The following is a 16,570-nucleotide window of genomic DNA, read 5'->3' as shown; positions in this document are numbered from 1 at the left end:
ACTGCATCAACAGTGGTGCCAGTGCACTCTTTCGAGTCACCGGGGTGCATCCCCAGTGGTGCCAGTGCACTCTCTGGACTCACTGCACTGCATCCCCAGTGGTGCCAGTGCACTCTCTGGACTCACTGCACTCCATCCCCACTGGTGCCAGTGCACTCTCTGCACTCATGCACTGCATCCCCAGTGGTGCCAGTGCACTCTCTGGACTCACTGAACTGCATCCCCAGTGGTGCCAGTGCACTCTCTGGAGTCACTGCACTGCATCCCCTGTTGTGCCAGTGCACTCTCTGGACTCACTGCACTGCATCCCCAGTGGTGCCAGTGCACTCTCTGGACTCACTGCAGTGCATCACCAGTGGTGCCAGTGCACTCTCTGCACGTACTGCAGTGCATCCCCAGTGTTGCCAGTGCACTCTCTGGACTCACTGCACTGCATCCCCAGTGGTGCCAGTGCACTCTCTGGACTCACTGCAGTGAAACCCCGGTGGTGCCAGTGCACTCTCTGGACTCACTGCAGTGCATCCCCAGTGGTGCCAGTGCACTCTCTGGACTCACTGAACTGCATCCCCAGTCGTGCCTGTGCACTCTCTGGACTCACTGCAGTGCATCCCCAGTGGTGCCAGTGCACTCTCTGGACTCACTGCAGTGCATCCCCAGTGGTGCCAGTGCAGTCTCTGGACTCACTGCACTGCATTCCTAGTGGTGCCAGTGCACTCTCTGGACTCACTGCAGTGCATCCCCAGTGGTGCCAGTGCACTCTCTGGACTCACTGCACTGCAACCCCAGTGGTGCCAGTGCACTCTCTGGACTCACTGCAGTGCACCCCCACTGGTGCCAGTGCACTCTCTGGACTCACTGCAGTGCATCCCCAGTGGTGCCATTGCACTCTCTGGACTCACTGCACTGCATCCCCAGTGGTGCCAGTGCACTCTCTGGACTCACTGCACTGCATCCCCAGTAATGCCAGTGCACTCTCTGGACTCACTGCACTGCATCCCCAGTGGTGCCAGTGCACTCTCTGGATTCACTGTAGTGCATCCCCAGTGGTTCCAGTGCACTCTCTGCACTCACTGCACTGCATCCCCAGTGGTGCCAGTGCACTCTCTGGACTCACTGCAGTGCATCCCCAGTGGTGCCAGTGCACTCTCTGGACTCACTGCACTGCATCCCCAGTGGTGCCAGTGCACTCTCTGCACTCACTGCACTGCATCCCCAGTGGTGCCAGTGCACTCTCTGGAGTCACTACACTGCATCCCCAGTGGAGCCTGTGCACTCTCTGGACTCACCGGGGTGCATCCCCAGTGGTGCCAGTGCACTTTCTGGACTCACTGCACTGCATCCCCAGTGGTGCCAGTGCACTCTCTGCACTTACTGCAGTGCATCCCCAGTGTTGCCAGTGCACTCTCTGGACTCACTGCACTGCATTCCCAGTGGTGCCAGTACACTCTCTGGACTCACTGCAGTGAAACCCCGGTGGTGCCAGTGCACTCTCTGCACTCACTGCAGTGCATCCCCAGTGGTGCCAGTGCACTCTCTGGACTCACTGAACTGCATCCCCAGTCGTGCCTGTGCACTCTCTGGACTCACTGCAGTGCATCCCCAGTGGTGCCAGTGCACTCTCTGGACTCACTGCAGTGCATCCCCAGTGGTGCCAGTGCAGTCTCTGGACTCACTGCACTGCATTCCCAGTGGTGCCAGTGCACTCTGTGGACTCACTGCAGTGCATCCCCAGTGGTGCCAGTGCACTCTCTGGACTCACTGCACTGCAAACCCAGTGGTGCCAGTGCACTCTCTGGACTCACTGCACTGCATTCCCAGTGGTGCCAGTGCACTCTCTGGACTCACTGCACTGCATCCCCAGTGGTGCCAGTGCACTCTCTGGACTCACTGCACTGCATCCCCAGTAATGCCAGTGCACTCTCTGGACTCACTGCACTGCATCCCCAGTGGTGCCAGTGCACTCTGTGGATTCACTGTAGTGCATCTCCAGTGGTTCCAGTGCACTCTCTGCACTCACTGCACTGCATCCCTAGTGCTGCCAGTGCACTCTCTGGACTCACTGCAGTGCATCCCCAGTGGTGCCAGTGCACTCTCTGGACTCACTGCAGTGCATCCCCAATGGTGCCAGTGCACTCTCTGGACTCACTGCAGTGCATCCCCAGTGGTGCCAGTGCACTCTCTGGACTCACCGGGGTGCATCCCCAGTGGTGCCAGTGCACTCTCTGGACTCACTGAACTGCATCCCCAGTGGTGCCAGCGCACTCTCTGCACTTACTGCAGTGCATCGCCACTGTTGCCAGTGCACTCTCTGGACTCACTGCAGTGAATCCCCGGTGGTGCCAGTGCACCCTCTCGACTCACTGCACTGCATCCCCAGTGGTGCCAGTGCACTCTCTGGACTCACTGCACTGCATCCCCAGTGGTGCCAGTGCACTCTCTGGACTCACTGCAGTGCATTCCCAGTGGTGCCAGTGCAGTCTCTGCACTCACTGCAGTGCATCTCCAGTGGTGCCAGTGCACTCTCTGGACTCACTGCAGTGCATCCCTACTGGTGCCTGTGCACTCTCTGGACTCACTGCAGTGCATCCCCAGTGGTGCCAGTGCACTCTCTGTAGTCACTGCGCTGCATTCCCAGTGGTGCCAGTGCACTCTCTGGACTCACTGCACTGCCTCCCCAATGGTGCCAGTGCACTCTCTGGACTCACTGCACTGCATCCCCAGTGGTGCCAGTGCACTCTCTGGACTCACTGCACTACATCCCCAGTGGTGCCAGTGCACTCTCTGGACTCAACTGCACTGCATCCCCAGTGGTGCCAGTGCACTCTCTGGACTCACTGCAGTGCATCCCCAGTGGTGCCAATGCACTCTCTGGACTCACTGCACTGCATCCCCAGTGGTGCCAGTGCACTCTCTGGACTCACTGCAGTGCATCCCCACTGGTGCCAGTGCACTCTCTGGACTCACTGCACTGCATCCCCAGTGCTGCCAGTGCACTCTCTGGACTCACTGCACTGCATCCCCAGTGCTGCCAGTGCACTCTCTGGACTCACAGGGGTGCATCCCCAGTGGTGCCAGTGCACTCTCTGGACTCACCGGGGTGCATCCCCAGTTGTGCCCGTGCACTTTCTGGACTCACTGCACTGCATCCCCAGTGGTGCCAGTGCACTCTCTGCACGTACTGCAGTGCATCCCCAGTGTTGCCAGTGCACTCTCTGGACTCACTGCACTGCATCCCCAGTGGTGCCAGTGCACTCTCTGGACTCACTGCAGTGAAACCCCAGTGGTGCCAGTGCACTCTCTGGACTCACTGCAGTGCATCCCCAGTGGTGCCAGTGCACTCTCTGGACTCACTGAACTGCATCCCCAGTGGTGCCAGTGCACTCTCTGGACTCACTGCAGTGCATCCCCAGTGGTGCCAGTGCACTCTCTGGACTCACTGCAGTGCATCCCCAGTGGTGCCAGTGCAGTCTCTGGACTCACTGCACTGCATTCCTAGTGGTGCCAGTGCACTCTCTGGACTCACTGCAGTGCATTCCCAGTGGTGCCAGTGCACTCTCTGGACTCACTGCACTGCAACCCCAGTGGTGCCAGTGCACTCTCTGGACTCACTGTAGTGCACCCCCACTGGTGCCAGTGCACTCTCTGGACTCACTGCAGTGCATCCCCAGTGGTGCCATTGCACTCTCTGGACTCACTGCACTGCATCCCCAGTGGTGCCAGTGCACTCTCTGGACTCACTGCACTGCATCCCCAGTAATGCCAGTGCACTCTCTGGACTCACTGCACTGCATCCCCAGTGGTGCCAGTGCACTCTCTGGATTCACTGTAGTGCATCCCCAGTGGTTCCAGTGCACTCTCTGGACTCACTGCACTGCATCCCCAGTGGTGCCAGTGCACTCTCTGGACTCACTGCAGTGCATCCCCAGTGGTGCCAGTGCACTCTCTGGACTCACTGCACTGCATCCCCAGTGGTGCCAGTGCACTCTCTGCACTCACTGCACTGCATCCCCAGTGGTGCCAGTGCACTCTCTGGAGTCACTACACTGCATCCCCAGTGGAGCCTGTGCAGTCTCTGGACTCACTGCAGTGCATCCCCAATGGTGCCAGTGCACTCTCTGGACTCACTGCACTGCATCCCCAGTGCTGCCAGTGCACTCTCTGGACTCACTGCAGTGCATCCCCAGTGGTGCCAGTGCACTCTCTGGACTCACTGCACTGCATCCCCAGTGCTGCCAGTGCACTCTCTGGACTCACCGGGGTGCATCCCCAGTGGTGCCAGTGCACTCTCTGGACTCACCGGGGTGCATCCCCAGTGGTGCCAGTGCACTTTCTGGACTCACTGCACTGCATCCCCAGTGGTGCCAGTGCACTCTCTGCACTTACTGCAGTGCATCCCCAGTGTTGCCAGTGCACTCTCTGGACTCACTGCACTGCATTCCCAGTGGTGCCAGTACACTCTCTGGACTCACTGCAGTGAAACCCCGGTGGTGCCAGTGCACTCTCTGGACTCACTGAACTGCATCCCCAGTCGTGCCTGTGCACTCTCTGGACTCACTGCAGTGCATCCCCAGTGGTGCCAGTGCACTCTCTGGACTCACTGCAGTGCATCCCCAGTGGTGCCAGTGCAGTCTCTGGACTCACTGCACTGCATTCCCAGTGGTGCCAGTGCACTCTGTGGACTCACTGCAGTGCATCCCCAGTGGTGCCAGTGCACTCTCTGGACTCAACTGCACTGCATCCCCAGTGGTGCCAGTGCACTCTCTGGACTCACTGCAGTGCATCCCCAGTGGTGCCAATGCACTCTCTGGACTCACTGCACTGCATCCCCAGTGGTGCCAGTGCACTCTCTGGACTCACTGCAGTGCATCCCCACTGGTGCCAGTGCACTCTCTGGACTCACTGCACTGCATCCCCAGTGCTGCCAGTGCACTCTCTGGACTCACTGCACTGCATCCCCAGTGCTGCCAGTGCACTCTCTGGACTCACAGGGGTGCATCCCCAGTGGTGCCAGTGCACTCTCTGGACTCACCGGGGTGCATCCCCAGTTGTGCCCGTGCACTTTCTGGACTCACTGCACTGCATCCCCAGTGGTGCCAGTGCACTCTCTGCACGTACTGCAGTGCATCCCCAGTGTTGCCAGTGCACTCTCTGGACTCACTGCACTGCATCCCCAGTGGTGCCAGTGCACTCTCTGGACTCACTGCAGTGAAACCCCAGTGGTGCCAGTGCACTCTCTGGACTCACTGCAGTGCATCCCCAGTGGTGCCAGTGCACTCTCTGGACTCACTGAACTGCATCCCCAGTCGTGCCTGTGCACTCTCTGGACTCACTGCAGTGCATCCCCAGTGGTGCCAGTGCACTCTCTGGACTCACTGCAGTGCATCCCCAGTGGTGCCAGTGCAGTCTCTGGACTCACTGCACTGCATTCCTAGTGGTGCCAGTGCACTCTCTGGACTCACTGCAGTGCATCCCCAGTGGTGCCAGTGCACTCTCTGGACTCACTGCACTGCAACCCCAGTGGTGCCAGTGCACTCTCTGGACTCACTGCAGTGCACCCCCACTGGTGCCAGTGCACTCTCTGGACTCACTGCAGTGCATCCCCAGTGGTGCCATTGCACTCTCTGGACTCACTGCACTGCATCCCCAGTGGTGCCAGTGCACTCTCTGGACTCACTGCACTGCATCCCCAGTGGTGCCAGTGCACTCTCTGTAGTCACTGCGCTGCATTCCCAGTGGTGCCAGTGCACTCTCTGGACTCACTGCACTGCCTCCCCAATGGTGCCAGTGCACTCTCTGGACTCGCTGCACTGCATCCCCAGTGGTGCCAGTGCACTCTCTGGACTCACTGCACTACATCCCCAGTGGTGCCAGTGCAGTCTCTGGACTCAACTGCACTGCATCCCCAGTGGTGCCAGTGCACTCTCTGGACTCACTGCAGTGCATCCCCAGTGGTGCCAATGCAGTCTCTGGACTCACTGCACTGCATCCCCAGTGGTGCCAGTGCACTCTCTGGACTCACTGCAGTGCATCCCCACTGGTGCCAGTGCACTCTCTGGACTCACTGCACTGCATCCCCAGTGCTGCCAGTGCACTCTCTGGACTCACTGCACTGCATCCCCAGTGCTGCCAGTGCACTCTCTGGACTCACAGGGGTGCATCCCCAGTGGTGCCAGTGCACTCTCTGGACTCACCGGGGTGCATCCCCAGTTGTGCCCGTGCACTTTCTGGACTCACTGCACTGCATCCCCAGTGGTGCCAGTGCACTCTCTGCACGTACTGCAGTGCATCCCCAGTGTTGCCAGTGCACTCTCTGGACTCACTGCACTGCATCCCCAGTGGTGCCAGTGCACTCTCTGGACTCACTGCAGTGAAACCCCAGTGGTGCCAGTGCACTCTCTGGACTCACTGCAGTGCATCCCCAGTGGTGCCAGTGCACTCTCTGGACTCACTGAACTGCATCCCCAGTCGTGCCTGTGCACTCTCTGGACTCACTGCAGTGCATCCCCAGTGGTTCCAGTGCACTCTCTGGACTCACTGCAGTGCATCCCCAGTGGTGCCAGTGCAGTCTCTGGACTCACTGCACTGCATTCCTAGTGGTGCCAGTGCACTCTCTGGACTCACTGCAGTGCATCCCCAGTGGTGCCAGTGCACTCTCTGGACTCACTGCACTGCATCCCCAGTGGTGCCAGTGCACTCTCTGGACTCACTGCACTGCATCCCCAGTAATGCCAGTGCACTCTCTGGACTAACTGCACTGCATCCCCAGTGGTGCCAGTGCACTCTCTGGATTCACTGTAGTGCATCCCCAGTGGTTCCAGTGCACTCTCTGGACTCACTGCACTGCATCCCCAGTGGTGCCAGTGCACTCTCTGGACTCACTGCAGTGCATCCCCAGTGGTGCCAGTGCACTATCTGGACTCACTGCACTGCATCCCCAGTGGTGCCAGTGCACTCTCTGCACTCACTGCACTGCATCCCCAGTGGTGCCAGTGCACTCTCTGGAGTCACTACACTGCATCCCCAGTGGAGCCTGTGCAGTCTCTGGACTCACTGCAGTGCATCCCCAATGGTGCCAGTGCACTCTCTGGACTCACTGCACTGCATCCCCAGTGCTGCCAGTGCACTCTCTGGACTCACTGCAGTGCATCCCCAGTGGTGCCAGTGCACTCTCTGGACTCACCGGGGTGCATCCCCAGTGCTGCCAGTGCACTCTCTGGACTCACCGGGGTGCATCCCCAGTGGTGCCAGTGCACTCTCTGGACTCACCGGGGTGCATCCCCAGTGGTGCCAGTGCACTTTCTGGACTCACTGCACTGCATCCCCAGTGGTGCCAGTGCACTCTCTGCACTTACTGCAGTGCATCCCCAGTGTTGCCAGTGCACTCTCTGGACTCACTGCACTGCATTCCCAGTGGTGCCAGTACACTCTCTGGACTCACTGCAGTGAAACCCCGGTGGTGCCAGTGCACTCTCTGGACTCACTGAACTGCATCCCCAGTCGTGCCTGTGCACTCTCTGGACTCACTGCAGTGCATCCCCAGTGGTGCCAGTGCACTCTCTGGACTCACTGCAGTGCATCCCCAGTGGTGCCAGTGCAGTCTCTGGACTCACTGCACTGCATTCCCAGTGGTGCCAGTGCACTCTGTGGACTCACTGCAGTGCATCCCCAGTGGTGCCAGTGCACTCTCTGGACTCACTGCACTGCAACCCCAGTGGTGCCAGTGCACTCTCTGGACTCACTGCACTGCATCCCCAGTGGTGCCAGTGCACTCTCTGGACTCACTGCACTGCATCCCCAGTGGTGCCAGTGCACTCTCTGGACTCACTGCACTGCATCCCCAGTGGTGCCAGTGCACTCTCTGGACTCACTGCACTGCATCCCCAGTAATGCCAGTGCACTCTCTGGACTCACTGGACTGCATCCCCAGTGGTGCCAGTGCACTCTGTGGATTCACTGTAGTGCATCTCCAGTGGTTCCAGTGCACTCTCTGCACTCACTGCACTGCATCCCTAGTGCTGCCAGTGCACTCTCTGGGCTCACTGCAGTGCATCCCCTGTTGTGCCAGAGCCCTCTCTGGACTCACTGCAGTGCATCCCCAGTGGTGCCAGTGCACTCTCTGGACTCACTGCAGTGCATCCCCAGTGGTGCCAGTGCACTCTCTGGACTCACCGGGGTGCATCCCCAGTGGTGCCAGTGCACTCTCTGGACTCACTGAACTGCATCCCCAGTGGTGCCAGTGCACTCTCTGCACTTACTGCAGTGCATCGCCACTGTTGCCAGTGCACTCTCTGGACTCACTGCAGTGAATCCCCGGTGGTGCCAGTGCACCCTCTCGACTCACTGCACTGCATCCCCAGTGGTGCCAGTGCACTCTCTGGACTCACTGCACTGCATCCCCAGTGGTGCCAGTGCACTCTCTGGACTCACTGCAGTGCATTCCCCGTGGTGCCAGTGCAGTCTCTGCACTCACTGCAGTGCATCTCCAGTGGTGCCAGTGCACTCTCTGGACTCACTGCAGTGCATCCCTACTGGTGCCTGTGCACTCTCTGGACTCACTGCACTGCATCCCCAGTGGTGCCAGTGCACTCTCTGTAGTCACTGCGCTGCATTCCCAGTGGTGCCAGTGCACTCTCTGGACTCACTGCACTGCCTCCCCAATGGTGCCAGTGCACTCTCTGGACTCACTGCACTGCACCCCCAGTGGTGCCAGTGCACTCTCTGCACTCATGCACTGCATCCCCAGTGGTGCCAGTGCACTCTCTGGACTCACTGCACTGCATGAACAGTGGTGCCAGTGTAGTCTCTGGACTCACTGCAGTGCATCCCCAGTGGTGCCAGTGCAATCTCAGGACTCACTGCAGTGCAGCTCCAGTTGGTGCCAGTGCACTCTCTGGACTCACTGCAGTGCATCTCCAGTGGTGCCAGTGCACTCTCTGGACTCACTGCACTGCATCCCCAGTGGTGCCAGTGCACTCTCTGTAGTCACTGCAGTGTATCCCCAGTGGTGCCAGTGCACTCTCTGGACTCACTGAACTGCATCCCCAGTGGTGCCAGAGCACTCTCTGGACTCACTGCACTGCATCCCCAGTGGTGCCAGTGCACTCTCTGGACTCACTGCACTGCATCCGCAGTGGTGCCAGTGCACTCTCTGGAGTCACAGCACTGCATCCCCAGTGGTGCCAGTGCACTCTCTGGACTCACTGCACTGCATTCCCAGTGGTGCCAGTGCACTCTCTGGAATCACTGCAGTGCATCCCCAGTGGTGACAGTGCACTCTCTGGAGTCACTGCACTGCATCAACAGTGGTGCCAGTGCACTCTTTCGAGTCACTGCAGTGCATCCCCAGTGGTGCCAGTGCACTCTCTGGACTCACTGCACTGCATCCCCAGTGGTGCCAGTGCACTCTCTGGACTCACTGCACTCCATCCCCACTGGTGCCAGTCCACTCTCTGGACTCACTGCACTGCATCCCCAGTGGTGCCAGTGCACTCTCTGCACTCATGCACTGCATCCCCAGTGGTGCCAGTGCACTCTCTGGACTCACTGAACTGCATCCCCAGTGGTGCCAGTGCACTCTCTGGAGTCACTGCACTGCATCCCCTGTTGTGCCAGTGCACTCTCTGGACTCACTGCACTGCATCCCCAGTGGTGCCAGTGCACTCTCTGGACTCACTGCAGTGCATCACCAGTGGTGCCAGTGCACTCTCTGCACGTACTGCAGTGCATCCCCAGTGTTGCCAGTGCACTCTCTGGACTCACTGCACTGCATCCCCAGTGGTGCCAGTGCACTCTCTGGACTCACTGCAGTGAAACCCCGGTGGTGCCAGTGCACTCTCTGGACTCACTGCAGTGCATCCCCAGTGGTGCCAGTGCACTCTCTGGACTCACTGCAGTGCATCCCCAGTGGTGCCAGTGCACTCTCTGGACTCACTGCAGTGCATCCCCTGTGTTGCCAGTGCACTCTCTAGACTCACTGCACTGCATCCCCAGTGGTGCCAGTGCACTCTCTGGACTCACTGCAGTGCAGCCCCTGAGGTGCCAGTGCACTCTCTGGAGTCACTGCACTGCATCCCCAGTGGTGCCAGTGCAGTCTCTGGACTCACTGCAGTGAATCCCCGGTGGTGCCACTGCACTCTCTGGACTCACTGCAGTGCATCCCCAGTGGTGCCAGTGCACTCTCTGGACTCACTGAACTGCATCCCCAGTTGTGCCAGTGCACTCTCTGGACTCACTGCACTGCATCCCCAGTGGTGCCAGTGCACTCTCTGGAGTCACTGCACTGCATCTCCATTGGTGCCAGGGCACTCTCCGGACTCACTGCAGTGCATCCGCAGTGGTGCCAGTGCACTCTTTCGAGTCACTGCAGTGCATCCCCAGTGGTGCCAGTGCACTCTCTGCACTCACTGCAGTGCATCCCCAGTGGTGCCAGTGCACTCTCTGGACTCACTGCACTGCATCCCCAGTGGTGCCAGTGCACTCTCTGGACTCACTGCAGTGCATCCCCAGTGGTGCCAGTGCACTCTCTGGACTCACTGCACTGCATCAACAGTGGTGCCAGTGCACTCTCTGGAATCACTGCAGTGCATCCCCTGTGGTGCCATTGCACTCTCTGGACTCACTGCAGTGCATCCGCAGTGGTGCCAGTGCACTCTTTCGAGTCACTGCACTGCATCCCCATTAGTGCCAGTGCATTCTCTGGACTCATTGCAGTGCCTCCCCAGTGGTGCCAGTGCACTCTCTGGACTCACTGCACTGCATCCCCAGTGGTGCCAGTGCACTCTCTGGACTCACTGCACTGCATCCCCAGTGCTGACAGTGCACTCTCTGGACTCACTGCAGTGCATCCCCAGTGGTGCCAGTGCACTCTCTGGACTCACTGCAGTGCATCCCCAGTGGTGCCAGTGCACTCTCTGGACTCACTGCAGTGCATCCCCAGTGGTGCCAGTGCACTCTCTGGAGTCACTGCAGTGCATCCCCTGTTGTGCCAGTGCCCTCTCTGGACTCACTGCAGTGCATCCCCAGTGGTGCCAGTGCACTCTCTGGACTCACTGCACTGCATCCCCAGTGGTGCCAGTGCACTCTCTGCACTCACTGCACTGCATCCCCAGTGTTCCCAGAGCACTCTCTGGACTCACCGAGGTGCATCCCCAGTGGTGCCAGTGCACTCTCTGGACTCACATCACTGAATGAACAGTGGTGCCAGTGCACTCTGTGGACTCACTGTAGTGCATTTTCAGTTGGTGCCAGTGCAGTCTCTGGACTCACTGCACTGCATCCCCAGTGGTGCCAGTGCACTCTCTGGACTCACTGCACTGCATCCCCAGTGGTGCCAGTGCACTCTCTGGAATCACTGCAGTGCATCCCCTGTGGTGCCATTGCACTCTCTGGACTCACTGCAGTGCATTACCAGTGGTGCCAGTGCACTCTCTGAGTCACTGCACTGCATTCCCAGTGGTGCCAGTGCACTCTCTGGACTCACTGCAGTGCACGCCCACTGGTGCCAGTGCACTCTCTGCACTCACTACACTGCATCCCCAAGGTGCCAGTGCACTCTCTGGACTCAACTGCACTGCATCCCCAGTGGTGCCAGTGCACTCTCTGGACTCACTGCAGTGTATCCCCAGTGGTGCCAGGGCACTCTCTGGAATCACTGCAGTGCATCACCAGTGGTGCCAGTGCACTCTCTGCACTCACTGCACTGCATCCCCAGTGGTGCCAGTGCACTCTCTCGAGTCACTGCACTGCATCCCCAGTGGTGCCTGTGCAGTCTCTGGACTCACTACAGTGCATCCCCAGTGGTGCCAGTGCACTCTCTGGACTCACTGCACTGCATACCCAGTAGTGCCAGTGCACTCTCTGGACTCACCGGGGTGCATCCCCAGTGGTGCCAGTGCACTCTCTGGACTCACTGCAGTGCATCCCCAGTGGTGCCAGTGCACTCTCTGGACTCACTGCACTGCATCCCCTGTGTTGCCAGTGCACTCTCTAGACTCACTGCACTGCATCCGCAGTGGTGCCAGTGCACTCTCTGGACTCTCTGCAGTGCATCCCCAGTGGTGCCAGTGCACTCTCTGGAATCACTGCACTGCATCCCCAGTGGTGCCAGTGCAGTCTCTGGACTCACTGCAGTGAATCCCCAGTGGTGCCAGTGCACTCTCTGGACTCACTGCAGTGCATCCCCAGTGGTGCCAGTGCACTCTCTGGACTCACTGAACTGCATCCCCAGTTGTGCCAGTGCACTCTCTGGACTCACTGCACTGCATCCCCAGTGGTGCCAGTGCACTCTCTGGAGTCACTGCACTGCATCCCCATTGGTGCCAGGGCACTCTCCGGACTCACTGCAGTGCATCCGCAGTGGTGCCAGTGCACTCTTTCGAGTCACTGCAGTGCATCCCCAGTGGTGCCAGTGCACTCTCTGCACTCACTGCACTGCATCCCCAGTGGTGCCAGTGCACTCTCTGGACTCACTGCACTGCATCCCCAGTGGTGCCAGTGCATTTTCTGGACTCAATGCAGTGCCTCCCCAGTGGTGCCAGTGCACTCTCTGGACTCACTGCACTGCATCCCCAGTGGTGCCAGTGCACTCTCTGGACTCACTGCACTGCATCCCCAGTGCTGACAGTGCACTCTCTGGACTCACTGCACTGCATCCCCAGTGCTGACAGTGCACTCTCTGGACTCACTGCAGTGCATCCCCAGTGGTGCCAGTGCACTCTCTGGACTCACTGCACTGCATCCCCAGTGGTGCCAGTGCACTCTCTGGACTCACTGCAGTGCATCCCCTGTTGTGCCAGAGCCCTCTCTGGACTCACTGCAGTGCATCCCCAGTGGTGCCAGTGCACTCTCTGGACTCACTGCACTGCATCCCCAGTGGTGCCAGTGCACTCTCTGCACTCACTGCACTGCATGCCCAGTATTCCCAGAGCACTCTCTGGACTCACCGAGGTGCATCCCCAGTGGTGCCAGTGCACTCTCTGGACTCACATCACTGAATGAACAGTGGTGCCAGTGCACTCTGTGGACTCACTGTAGTGCATTTTCAGTTGGTGCCAGTGCAGTCTCTGGACTCACTGCACTGCATCCCCAGTGGTGCCAGTGCACTCTCTGGACTCACTGCACTGCATCCCCAGTGGTGCCAGTGCACTCTCTGGAATCACTGCACTGCATCCCCTGTGGTGCCATTGCACTCTCTGGACTCACTGTACTGCATTCCCTGTGGTGCCTGTGCACTCTCTGGAGTCACTGCACTGCATCCCCAGTGGAGCCAGTGCACTCTATGGACTAACTGCACTGCATCCCCAGTGGTGCCAGTGCACTCTCTGGACTCACTACACTGTATCCCCAGTGGTGCCAGTGCACTCTCTGGACTCACTGCACTGCATCCCCAGTGGTTCCAGTGCACTCTCTGGATCACTGCACTGCATCACCACTGGTGCCAGGGCACTCTCCGGACTCACTGCACTGCATCCCCAGTGGTGCCAGTGCACTCTTTCGAGTCACTGCACTGCATCCCCAGTGGTGCCAGTGCACTCTCTGGACTCACTGCAGTGCATCCCCAGTGGTGCCAGTGCAGTCTCTGGACTCACTGCACTGCATCCCCAGTGGTGCCAGTGAACTCTCTGGACTCACTGCACTGCATCCCCAGTGCTGACCGTACACTCTCTGGACTCACTGCACTGCATCCCCAGTGGTGCCAGTGCACTCTCTGGACTCACTGCAGTGCATCCCCAGTGGTGCCAGTGCACTCTCTGGACTCACTGCACTGCCTCCCCAGTGGTGCCAGTGCACTCTCTGGACTCACTGCAGTGCATCCCCAGTGGTGCCAGTGCACTCTCTGGACTCACTGCACTGCATCCCCAGTGGTGCCAGTGCACTCTCTGGACTCACTGCACTGCATCCCCAGTGCTGACCGTACACTCTCTGGACTCACTGCACTGCATCCCCAGTGGTGCCAGTGCACTCTCTGGACTCAGTGCACTGCATCCCCAGTGGTGCCACTGCACTCTCTGGACTCACTGCAGTGCATCCCCAGTGGTGCCAGTGCACTCTCTGGACTCACTGCACGGCCTCCCCAGTGGTGCCAGTGCACTCTCTGCACTCACTGCACTGCATCCCCAGTGGTGCCAGTGCACTCTCTGCACTCACTGCACTGCATCCCCAGTGGTGCCAGTGCACTCTCTGGACTCACTGCACTGCATCCCCAGTGGTGCCAGTGCATTTTCTGGACTCACTGCAGTGCCTCCCCAGTGGTGCCAGTGCACTCTCTGGACTCACTGCACTGCATCCCCAGTGGTGCCAGTGCACTCTCTGGACTCACTGCACTGCATCCCCAGTGCTGACAGTGCACTCTCTGGACTCACCGAGGTGCATCCCCAGTGGTGCCAGTGCACTCTCTGGACTCACATCACTGAATGAACAGTGGTGCCAGTGCACTCTGTTGACTCACTGTAGTGCATGAACAGTGGTGCCAGTGCACTGTCTGGACTCACTGCACTGCATGAACAGTGGTGCCAGTGTAGTCTCTGGACTCACTGCAGTGCATCCCCAGTGGTGCCAGTGTAGTCTCTGGACTCACTGCACTGCATCCCCAGTGGTGCCAGTGCAATCTCAAAACTCGCTGCAGTGCATTTACAGTTGGTGCCAGTGCACTCTCTGGACTCACTGCACTGCATCCCCAGTGGTGCCAGTGCACTCTCTGGACTCACTGCAGTGCATCCCCAGTGGTGCCAGTGCACTCTCTGGAGTCACTGCAGTGCATCCCCTGTTGTGCCAGTTCCCTCTCTGGACTCACTGCACTGCATCCCCAGTGGTGCCAGTGCACTCTCTGGACTCACTGCACTGCATCCCCAGTGGTGCCAGTGCACTCTCTGCACTCACTGCACTGCATCCCCAGTGTTCCCAGAGCACTCTCTGGACTCACCGAGGTGCATCCCCAGTGGTGCCAGTGCACTCTCTGGACTCACATCACTGAATGAACAGTGGTGCCAGTGCAGTCTGTGGACTCACTGTAGTGCATTTTCAGTTGGTGCCAGTGCAGTCTCTGGACTCACTGCACTGCATCCCCAGTGGTGCCAGTGCACTCTCTGGACTCACTGCACTGCATCCCCAGTGGTGCCAGTGCACTCTCTGGAATCACTGCAGTGCATCCCCTGTGGTGCCATTGCACTCTCTGGACTCACTGCGGTGCATTACCAGTGGTGCCAGTGCACTCTCTGAGTCACTGCACTGCATTCCCAGTGGTGCCAGTGCACTCTCTGGACTCACTGCACTGCAACCCCAGTGGTGCCAGTGCACTCTCTGGACTCACTGCAGTGCACCCCCACTCGTGCCAGTGCACTCTCTGCACTCACTACACTGCATCCCCAAGGTGCCAGTGCACTCTCTGGACTCAACTGCACTGCATCCCCAGGGGTGCCAGTGCACTCTCTGGACTCACTGCAGTGTATCCCCAGTGGTGCCAGTGCACTCTCTGGACTCACTGCAGTGCATCACCAGTGGTGCCAGTGCACTCTCTGCACTCACTGCACTGCATCCCCAGTGGTGCCAGTGCACTCTCTCGAGTCACTGCACTGCATCCCCAGTGGTGCCTGTGCAGTCTCTGGACTCACTACAGTGCATCCCCAGTGGTGCCAGTGCACTCTCTGGACTCACTGCACTGCATCCCCTTAGGTGCCAGTGCACTCTCTGGACTCACCGGGGTGCATCCCCAGTGGTGCCAGTGCACTCTCTGGACTCACTGCAGTGCATCCCCAGTGGTGCCAGTGCACTCTCTGGACTCACTGCAGTACATCCCCTGTGTTGCCAGTGCACTCTCTACACTCACTGCACTGCATCCCCAGTGGTGCCAGTGCACTCTCTGGACTCTCTGCAGTGCATCCCCAGTGGTGCCAGTGCACTCTCTGGAGTCACTGCACTGCATCCCCAGTGGTGCCAGTGCACTCTCTGGACTCACTGCAGTGAATTCCCCGGTGGTGCAAGTGCACTCTCTGGACTCACTGCAGTGCATCCCCAGTGGTGTCAGTGCACTCTCTGGACTCACTGTACTGCATCCCCAGTTGTGCCAGTGCACTCTCTGGACTCACTGCACTGCATCCCCAGTGGTGCCAGTGCACTCTCTGGAGTCACTGCACTGCATCCCCATTGGTGCCAGGGCACTCTCCGGACTCACTGCAGTGCATCCGCAGTGGTGCCAGTGCACTCTTTCGAGTCACTGCAGTGCATCCCCAGTGGTGCCAGTGCACTCTCTGCACTCACTGCACTGCATCCCCAGTGGTGCCAGTGCACTCTCTGGACTCACTGCACTGCATCCCCAGTGGTGCCAGTGCACTCTCTGGACTCACTGCAGTGCATCCCCAGTGGTGCCAGTGCACTCTCTGGACTCACTGCAGTGCATCCCCTGTTGGGCCAGTGCCCTCTCTGGACTCACTGCACTGCATCCCCAGTGGTGCCAGTGCACTCTCTGGACTCACTGCACTGCATCCCCAGTGGTGCCAGTGCACTCTCTGCACTCACTGCACTGCATCCCCAGTGTTCCCAGAGCACTCTCTGGACTCACCGAGGTGCATCCCCA

This window comes from Anser brachyrhynchus (genome assembly GCF_964034855.1).
Source record: "Anser brachyrhynchus genome assembly, contig: SCAFFOLD_32, whole genome shotgun sequence".
NCBI lineage: Eukaryota > Metazoa > Chordata > Aves > Anseriformes > Anatidae > Anser > Anser brachyrhynchus.
The sequence above is the reverse complement of the archived record's forward strand: the minus strand, read 5'-3'. Positions refer to the sequence as shown.